The sequence below is a fragment of the Pantherophis guttatus genome, chromosome 1 (genome assembly GCF_059756535.1).
Source record: "Pantherophis guttatus breed Tessera chromosome 1, ASM5975653v1, whole genome shotgun sequence".
Lineage (NCBI taxonomy): Eukaryota > Metazoa > Chordata > Lepidosauria > Squamata > Colubridae > Pantherophis > Pantherophis guttatus.
Window position 1 is genome coordinate 185,136,146 of NC_142063.1, and position 10,884 is coordinate 185,147,029.

Consider the following 10,884-nt stretch of genomic DNA (forward strand, 5'->3'; position numbering starts at 1 on the left):
AATCCAAGCCTTGGAGTTTTCTTTCATTTACTTGGAACCCTGACAGATAGTTTCAGTGGGGTCCTAAGGGCCTCCAGATTTCTATGGTCAGTCAAGACTTCTAACGGTTTCTCCCCCACTTCCAGCAGGTGGTGCCAGGTTAGCAGTGCCCATCTTATCGCAAAAGCGTCTTTTTCCCATGTGGCCCAATGCCTCTCTATGTCCGTGAATTTGCGGGAGGTGTAGGAGTAGGGGTATAGTTTTCCTTAGCTATTTCTTTGGAGTAGCACTTCTCCCACAGCCACGTTGCTGGCGTCAGCTTGGATAATGAAGGGTTGCTTGGGGGTAGGATACTTCAGCACCAGTTCCTTTGCAAAAAGTTCTTTTAGTATTTCAAATGCCTTTTGGCAGATTAGGTCCCACTGTAGGGGGCAGGGCTTCATTCCTGGCCCCCCTATCTTCAGGAGGTCTGTCATGGGTTTGGCAATCTTCACGAAGGAGGGGATGAATTGCCTGTAAAAGTTTGCGAATCCTAGGAAGCTTTGTAGCTGTCTGTGGGTGTGAGGGGGCTGCCAGGATGGCTTGTACTTTGGTTGGGTCCATTTCTATGCCCTCATTTGACACTCAGTATCCCAGGTAGTCTAGCCGTGCGCAGTGAAATTCGCATTTTTGATTTGCTGCCAGAAGTTTTTCCAGTACCTGGCGGACTAGGGGTATGTGGTCTTCCATGGTCTCAGTGTAGATGAGGATGTCATTCAGGTAGACAAGGACCCCTTTATAGAGGTGTTCAGGCAGCATCTCATTTAACAACTGCATAAACACCACCAGGGCCCCCTGCAGTCCGAAAGGCGTTACTTTGAATTGGAAGCTCCCTAGGGGGCAGTTGAATGCTATTTTCTATTCATCTCCCTCCCTGATGTGGACTCAGTAGTATGCTTCTCTGAGGTCTAATTTAGTAAAGACTTTTCCCTTGGCTAGGTGAGACAGCATGTTCTTCATGAGAGGGAGGGGGTATACGTTGTGTACACACATGCAGTTTATTCCTATAAAATCCACACATAATATCATGGTTCCATCTTTTTTTTTCTTTGAATAGGACTGGGGTTGCGACCCATGGCTTGGGTGGCTCGATGAACCCCCTTGCTAGGTTTTTGTCTATGTATTTGCACATTTCTTGCATTTCCCGGGGCGTCATGGTGTACAGTTTGGGTTTGGATAGTTTTGCCCCGGTGATGATTTTGATGGCACAGTCTGCCTCGCAGTGGGGGGTAAGGCATCGCACTCGGCCTCGCTGAACACTTTTGCAAGGTCCTGATATTCTCCAGGGATCTGTTTGGCCTTTGGGGTTTTGTCAGAGGTGGCTGCCAATTGTTCTGATGGGGCCTTTGGGGGGGCTTTCCTGTGTGGGCAATGTTCCTGCTTGCTGGTGCAGAAGGGGTTGGGGCCCACTTGCTATCTTCAGCCTCTGGTTGCCCCCTTGCCAACAGATGGTTGCGCCCTACTTGTCTAGCCAGGAAAGCCCCAATATGACCACACCTGTCATTTGGGGGGCTATTACAAATCATATTGCTTCCCGGTGGTTCACTAGCTCTAGCTTCACTGGTTCAGTCAGGTGGGTGGTGTAGGCTCCCCCCAATAGGGACCCATTGACCTGTTCGAACTTGGTCGGGTGGGCCTGTCTTTTTGCTCTAATCCCCAGTTTCAGGACCATGGTTAGGTTAAGCATCTAATGCAGCCTGAGTCTATTAGGGCTTGAAAAGTATCCTGGGTTCCTGTTTTGGGGGCTGTGAGGTGTATTGAGAAGATGAAGGGGTGGATTGGTTCACTCATCATTGGGTCGTTTTCGCCTTCGTCCTCACTGTCATAGGGGTTCAGCAATTGTTCATTGTTTCCTAGAGTTCCCACCCCCTTTGGCTGAGTGGGGAGGGACCTCTACAGCCTGGAGGGCTTTTCGGGATGTGTTGGCAGCATGCCAGGGGCCTCGTTCCTGGTCTTGCCCTGGGTGGTGGCTCTGCCTTCGGTTTCATAGCTGGGGTTGCGCATGCCGATGCAATGTGGCCTATCCCTCCGCATCTGTAGCATTTCAGCTGGCTTCATTGGAGAGTTGGTCTTGGGGCCGGTTGTGGTGCTGCGGCCTCCTGTCGGCCGGATGGTTTCCGGTCCAGTTGCTTTCTCATGTCATTGATGTGCAATCCGCCATCAATTTTTTATGGCTACTCGGAACCACTCAGAGAGTTGGTTCGAGATGTCCCGATAGGCGTTTACTTGGGCAATTTGCTCATCCAGGCTTGTTCTGAAAAAGTGAACTAATAGCCGCTCCGACAAAGGGGGTAGCCTTCCCATGACTCTCCTGACTCACAGATGTGTTCTTAATGAGTCGCTCTCTCTGCTTTAGGTTTCAGAGCTCATCCTCCGCATACTGATCCTCTTCCACCTCTTCAAGTCTGGCTTCGAATTCTTATAGGAAGTCATTGACGTCTTGCAGATGGGGGGCTCTCCTCTTGTGGAGGGCTGCTAGCCATTCCTTTGCTTCTCCCTCTAGCCCCCTAGCGAAGGTATTCACCATGGCTCTGTGTGATGGGTAAACATGTCCGTAGCTCTCTAGGTGGACTCTAGCAGAGTCAAGGAATAGAGCCAGTTGATCTGAGTCCCCATCGAATTTCCCTCTGAATTGGGGCAGTTCGTTAAGCACTGCTCTACCCTCATCATGTTGGCCCCCATATGCCTGCGCTTAGTGTGTTTGGTGGCCTCCGTTGGCTCTAGTTTGTAGAGAAGGAAGGGGCTGCCTGCCTTGGGTAGCTTGCCTGTTGTGTGGGGGAGGCACCGGCTGCAGCCTTGGGCTCATTCTCTTTTTGGTGGGTGGAGAAGGGGGGCGGTGTTCCCGTCTGCTTCTCCTCACTTCAAAGAGCTCAGTTGTAACCCTGTCTCTTTTGGGCAGCACGACGGCCCCTCATCACGAAGGGTGGCTTGGTCAAATTCCTCCCTCAGCTGCTCTATGGATTTCCCCAAGGGTTCCACCAGAGTTTTTGGGAGTCTGACCTGTTCTCAGTCCCACATCCATTTCACTATTCCTAGCTCACTCAGGGGTTTCCCCCAGCCCTCGGTGCTAGGGTGGGGGAACTAAGCCTCAGCTGCTTTAGGGACTTTTTTCTACCAATACTCATCCCTTATTGTTTCAGTTGCTGGGATGGGCATCTCGGCTGTCTCGGCTTTGATGGTCAGGGAGGGCTGAACTCTGGTTCTGATTGGGCTGCTGGGTCCTGGAAGTCCCTGGGTGGAGGCAAGTTCTGCCTCTTTTGATGAACCTGGATCATCGCCTGGAGCAGGCTCTCTTCGGATAGCCCACCCTCTGCCATGGTAGCCTCTCTCCATGCACCCCAGGTGTTGAGGAGTGACTGGAGAGCCTGGGGCTCAGGAGTCCTGGTTATTTTGATTAGTTTTGAGAGAGTTGGCTTGCTGTCAGGGTTCTGACTGATGCCCCAATTAAATCATGAGTCTCAAGCCAAGCTTCAAAAGAAATCCAGTTATTTATTAGGAGCTTCATGTCAGCACGGACCAAGTGAAGCCAACTCTGACCTCACTTAATTCACGTCCTGGCTCTGACCCCCCCCCCCAAGGTTTGTCCAATGAAGCAATTTCACAAGTTGTAGAGGTCCCTCTCTCCGGCCACTGTGGGTCTGCGTGGATATGACCTTGACGTGGCTGGCTGGAATGTGCTTTGTTTTGACTGAAGTGCAAGTTCTTCAATACAGCTGCGATGTTTGATTCTCCACCCCCCTGCCTATGGCAACTCAAGTGCAGGTCAAGAATGCTTCGCAAGTTGACAGTTGTACAATGAGGCAAAACTCACTTAATATATATCTCACTTAACAATAGAAATTTTGGGCTCAATTATGGTCATAAGTCAAAAACTACCTGTGCTTGGATTTCAGTAAAGTATTTGACAAAGTAGACCACATCCTACTTCTTGGTAAGATAGAACAATGTGGAATAGAAAGTACCACCACCAGATGGATTCACAGTTGGCTGATCAACTGCACTCAGCATGTAGTACTCAATGGAACTCCACCTACAGGGAGGGAAGCAGACAGTGGAATGCCTCAAGATTGTGTATTGGGCCCAGTGATCTTCAATATCTTCATAAATGATCTAGATGAGAGGATAGAAGAGGAGCTCATCAAATTTGCAGACAACACTAAGCTGGGGAAAATTGCTAACATATTGGAACATAGATTCAAAATTCAGAAGGATCTTGACAGATTTGAGCACTGGCCCTATCATCAATAAGCAGTTCAGAGGTGTGAAAAATAAGGTCCTGCTCTTAGTCAGGGGAAACCAAATTCACCGGTATAGAATAGGCCAGTGATGGCTAACCTTTTTGCCGTCACATGCCAAAAGCATGGAGAGCATGGGGGGGTTGGGCATGCGCGTGCCCACACCTGTAATTCAATAAGAGCTTTGGTGGCGCAGCAGACTAAAGTGCTGTTAAGTAGCACCAGCTGCCTGCAATTACTGCAAGTTCAAATCTCACCAGGCTCAAAGTTGACTCAGCCTTCCATCCTTTCGAGGTAGGTAAAATGAGGACCCGGATTGTGGGGGCAATAAGCTGACTTTGTAGAAAAAAGAACACCGCTTAGGGGGGTCTGAAAGCCCTACTAAGCAGGTATATACAAAAGTATGAAGGCTATTGCTTAACACATTGTAAGCCGCCCTGAGTCTCCGGAAAAGGGCGGCATATAAATCGAATAAATAAATAAATAAATAAATAAATAAATAAATAAATAAATAAATAAATAAATAAAATATGCCCCACGCCTGCGCATGTGACACACACACCCCGGTGCTCCCCCCACTTTTGGCATGCAATGGCCTGGTAGGCCCGTTTTTCGCCCTCCCCAGGCTCCAGAGGCTTTCTTGGAGCCTGGGGAGGGTGAAAACTGCCTTCCCCACCCCCATGGAGGCCCTCCAGAGGCCAGAAACAGCCCGTTTCCTGACTTCAGGTGGCCTCAGAAGGCCCGAAAACCAGTTGCCCGATGCGTGCATGCACACTGGGGCTGAGCTAGGGCAATGTTCACGTGCCCACAGATATGGCTCCGCGTGCCACTTGTGGCACACGTGCCACAGGTTTGCAATCATGGGAATAGGCAGTACATGGCTCAACAGCAGTAACTGTGAGGGGGATCTCAATGTCCTAGTGAACTACCAGTTAAGTATGAGCCTGCAGTGTGCTGCAGCTGCTACAAAGACCAATGCAATCCTAGGTTTCATCTATAGAAGGATAGCATCAAGATCACAAGAGGTAATAGTACTGCTTTGTATTAGTAAGGCCACACTTGGAATACTGCATCCATTTCTGGTCACCACAATGAAAAAAAGATGCTGCAGTCCTAGAAAATGCAGAGAGGAGCAACAAAGATGATAAAGGATTGGGAGACCAAGTTGTACAAAGAAAGGGAACTTAATGAAGAGAAAGTTTAGGGGTGACATGATAGCTGTCTTCCAGTACATGAGGGGCAGTCAGAGAAGAAAGGGTTGACTAATTCTCCAAAGCACCTGAGGTTAAGACAAGAAGCAATGAGTGGAAGCTCATTAAAGAGAGATCCAACCTAGAACTAAGGAGAAATTTCCTTACTTCTTGACAGTGACTACTTTCAATCAATGGAACAGCTTGCCTCCCACAGTTGTGGGTGTTCTATTCCTGGAGGTATTCAGGAGAAGATTGGACAGCCATTTGTCCAGGATTGTATAAGGTCTCCTGCCTTGGGCAGTGGGTTACACCTGAAGACCTCCAAAGTCCCTTTCAGCCCTATTATTTTAAGAACTGTGGCTTGATTTGTTTGATGATCCATTCTTGGATATCCATAGCATTCTCAAGAGTCAGTACTGTTGCGATCATCTGGTGAGCTCCCCATGAAGGGTCCAGATTAGAGAAGACACAGGCACAGGTGTTTCTCAGGATGAGAGAGCCTCGAGCTGACTCCAGACCTCTCTTTTATTAAACAAGGGTATAGGGCGTGTCAGAAGACATGATTACAGCTATACATTCTCATATTACATTCGTGACTAAAAGGAAAGTATTCAGTTACTACATATTTACCCCATATATGGACATAAGCTTCATATCCTACAATCCCTACAGTAAATCATATGATTTCTAGGAAAGCAATACCTAAAGCAAAAACAAAACTTAAACAGTCTAATGGTTCATGATCTCCAAATTATTTCGGTGCCAGGCTCCGCATATGTGTTCCAACCAACCAGTCTGATCTACACATACACCATGGCTACCTCATTCCCACACAGTACTCTTCCCAACTTCCTTCCTCAAAGTCCAGAGTGGTTTAATAGACTTCATTGAAATAACATCAATTTCTTCTACAGTGTGCACGTTTTTACTTGGAAGTCTAGCATTTTGCCACCCATTCAGGGCTGGACTGGAAGATCTACAAGGTCCCTTCCATCTTTGATATTCTGTATTTTGTATTTTCAAGATTTAGTTGAAAGCCCTTGTCAAGTATTTGCAAGCCATTGGCACATGTATCATACAGACACTAGTGGAGGCAGGAAGTGCCCCCACCCCTATGTGGAGAGGAGGGGCTTACACTGAGTATAAAACCCCCTCTAACCTTTCCACCATGCTCTCTTTTACGTTTGTTCTCCAGGAGACATGATCTTTGATAGGGGTAGTCACACACGCTGTGTGCCCCCTATCCTAATGGATATTAAGACAGCCTTTGTATATAGTTAATATGTTTTGTTATATGAATAAATACATTTATCACATTTATTCATGCATCTGCCTTTGGACTCTTCTATGCTCCTGGGTGTTTCTACGATCCCAATTTCCACAACCCTCTTATTCAGATACATAATGCCTACCTTGAGACATAAACTTCTATCTTACTACTGCCAGCATCTTTCATGTGTTTGTTTATTAAAATCTGTCTTATCTAAGAAATGCATATCAATCTAACTATAGATAGTAAAATACTAACTTCTAAAATTACTTCTGCTAATCTGAGAAACTTGATTTTATATTTTTCTATTCAGTTTGTATCTCTTTATTCAGTGATAGGACCATTTAGAAGGGCAGTTAAGAAGCAAACTCTGGTGTGTCTCTATTGCTCCAACGAAATCCAAAGATTACCCAAACTGCCCATTAAAATTAAAACTCACCCCATAAAATAACCAGGTTAACGGTTTGTCATGTTTGTTGTACTGTAAAAACTTACAGAGAAATTATTTTGGTTTTTAATCAGAAAAAAATGATTCAAACAACTTTGCTGATACCACTACAGCTCCTATTGAAATTAAGCTCCTATCCATAAAATTAAGATGGACCAGTTCTATATCTAGATCAGATTTGTAGCCATTTTACAGCTCTCAGGCCAGATTCAGCCCTTTGATTATCCCTGTCTAGTCTGTGTGAGGTCAATCAGAATTTAGAAATCAAACGTAAATAAGATGTAACATATATTCTCTCAAGCTACTCTTAGCAGCTAATCACAGCCATATAATTTAACTGCTTTTTATAAAGCAATACAATTAACACTGAGCAGAATTAAGTTCAACCTAGTGGTTCAGGCCTCCACAACAGTCCCAGTTTCTCATGTGCCCAGGGCCGGATTTTCCTATAGGCTAACTAGGCTTCAGCCTAGGGCCTCAAGATCCAGAGGGGCCTACACAGTGTGGGATTCTGGGTGTTCTAGGTGGCTCCGCCGAACCCTTTGTTAAATTGCTGGCTCCCCCGCCCCTCCGCACCACTATTTATTGCCAATAAATAGTGGTGGGCGAGGGGCGGGGGAGCCAGCAATTTAACAAAGGGTTCGGTATTTTTTTTGTAATGTTATTGGCCCCCGGAGCTTCAGCAGAGGCTAATTGGCCTCCCGGCTCTCAGCTGATTTGTCTCCGCTGTTTTGCTTCCTTCCAAAGAGTGCTGATTTTTTTCCCCCTAGCTATACTGAGAAACGAAAGTGAAACTGCTTTGCTGTTGCTGCAAGGTTGGAAAATTAGGCAGGCAGAATTCTTTTCTTTTTCCTCACCAAAAAAGGTACGTGCAGACAATGGGAAATTTAGGGAAAAAGAGAAGAGTTCAGGATTTTAAAACACAAAAGAAAAAAAAGCTGTATTTAACTAGGGAATTGTAATAATTGAGATACTATTAATTGTATATTTCTGAAAGCAGAAATGGTTAAGTTGTGGTTTGGAGGAATATATGGGGGAAATTATTTGGTTTATTATTATTGGTAAATATAATTAATGGATTTGTAAGAAATTGGATTGCATGGAAATAATTGGAATATTCATGTTCATATTGATTAATATACAAAAAAGGTAGTTATATAACTAATTGATTTATATTAAAATGTTGAATTTATATTAAACAACTAATATTACATAATTAACCAATGTGAGGATGGATATAAAAATAGATGACAATGGGAAGGGGTATAATATAGAATAGAAGGGAAAAATTGAATTTGATTAAGATTAGAGATGAGGATGAGGGTAATATTGGTTTTTTACAAAAATAGATGAGGAATAAATATGGCAAAAAGGAAATATAGAAATTGTAAATTTAATTGAAATGACTAAACACTGTTTAAATTTGTGAACCGGCCAAATACTCTGTTCAAAGAAAATACATTGTATGTTTGTATGTGTGTTTCTAATTATTGTTATTTATTCATATTTGTTCTCTTTTATTCTTTAAAGTTTAACAATTCATTCTTTATCTTAATATCTTTATATTTGTTTGGGGTTGGCTTTCTTCCCTTTCATCTTTTTTATTGTATAGCAATCTTTCTCCTCAAACCTACCACCTTTCTTTTCTTTCCTTCTTACTTTCTCTTCCTCCCCCTCTTCTTCTCCTCCCTACTTCCTCTTCCTTTCTCCTTCTCCTTCTCTCTTCCTCCCTCTCTCTCCTACTCTAATTTCCCTTCCCTTCCTTCATCCCTCTCTATTGCTGTATCCTTTTATGCATATGGACTACTCAGAGGGCTGAAAAAGTTATTTCTGACTGGTCCTTGCACTTTTGACCAGTCCTCGAACTTACGACTGTCCTCACATTTTACGTTTTTGCCCTATCTTGTCACCATGGTGAAGAAAAGCAGTTGTGAAATGAGTGACATGGTTGTTAAGAAAGCTGCACGGGCATAAATGTGAGGATGGTCATAAGTGTGAGGACCGGTCAAAAGTGCGAGGCCCAGTCAGAAATGACTTTTTTCAGCCCTTGGGTAGTCCTTTTGTGCATATGGACTACTCAGAGAGCTGAAAAAGTTATTTCTGACTGGTCCTCGCACTTTTGACCAGTCCTCGAACTTACGACTGTCCTCACATTTTACGTTTTTGCCCTATCTTGTCACCATGGTGAAGAGAAGCAGTTGTGAAATGAGTGACATGGTTGTTAAGAAAGCTGCACGGGCATAAATGTGAGGATGGTCATAAGTGTGAGGACCGGTCAAAAGTGCGAGGCCCAGTCAGAAATGACTTTTTTCAGCCCTCTGAAAAAAGTCTATGCACATAGCCACGCCCACCTGGTCACATGACGAGCTACCCACGCCTACACAGTCACGTGACCAGCTAGCCACGCCCACCCAGTCACATGATTGCCAAGCCACATCCCCAACTAAGCCACGCCCACAGAACCTGTTGTTAAATATTGAATCCCACCACTGGTGAAAGGGCCTCATAAGTGGAATAGCCTAGGGCCTCTTTCAATCTAAATCCGGCCCTGCATGTGCCCCCTTAGGAAAATTAATTGCCCACCCCTGATCTAGATGAAGATGGTTAAAAAAGGTAGGTGTGTTGAAATAAGGTAAAATAATCCCCACTGAGAGTAGTAGTTCCATTGAAGACTAATTGAAGGCTTTGTGGGTTCTTTAATTGTAATTCCCTGAAAAAAGTAAATATTCCACTGGCATCTAATTAATAACTTGGTTTGACCCTTCTGTTTAATATAAATTTGAAGGTGAGCCAATATTTAGTTGTATTGATTTAGAAAGTAAATTTGTTTCTGTTATATTATGCCCTAAGGGAAGGCAGAGTTCCTGAACATTTCTTCCTCTGCATTGTTTCCTGCTTCCTCTTCACGCCCTTCTGAAGTAATTAGTCACAATGCAGTGTCCCTCATGCAATATAAGCAGGACCAACCTTGCTAGGGGCAAAGAGGAATGACTACACACACACACACACACACACACACACACACACACACACGAGATGGTGCAAAGAGGACACAGTCCTATTGCAAGCTTATGATGTTCACCCAAGTTCTTGGCAGGTACCTATACCTCATTACCAATTTTCCTTATTAGATTTTCAAAGATTGTTCCAAAACCAAGCATATTATAATTGATTAAACATCATGCATGGATTGTGTTTTAGTCAAAAGAGAGACAACCAATATAACATAAATGAAAAAGCATTGGTGATAATTGTGATCATCATAATAAACACCATCAAACCACGTTTGCCTATCCCGGGATCTTGGGAAAGACTCACTAGGTCAGTGATGGTTAACCTTTTTGGTGAAGGAAAGATCCTGCCCCAACCTGAAAGCCAAAATGGGGGGACGGGGGGGTCCATGAGCCCCCCTGCATCCTATTTTGGGCCTGGAAAGTCCTGCACCCCCCATGCATGTGCCCCAACCCCCGCGCATATGTGCATGCGTCCCCCATGCGCCCCACCTCCCATGCATGTGTAGCAGAGATCCAAAGACCAGCTGGCCAGCAGGAGGCACGTGCGCATGCGCGGTAGAGCTGGGCTGGGGCAACAGCTGTTGTGCCCGCAGAGAGGGCTCTGCGTGCCATCTGTGGCACATGTACCATAGGTTCATCATCATGGCACTAGGTGAACCAAAATGCCAATCCAGTCTAAACAACTGACTGACTGTGTAATGAACTG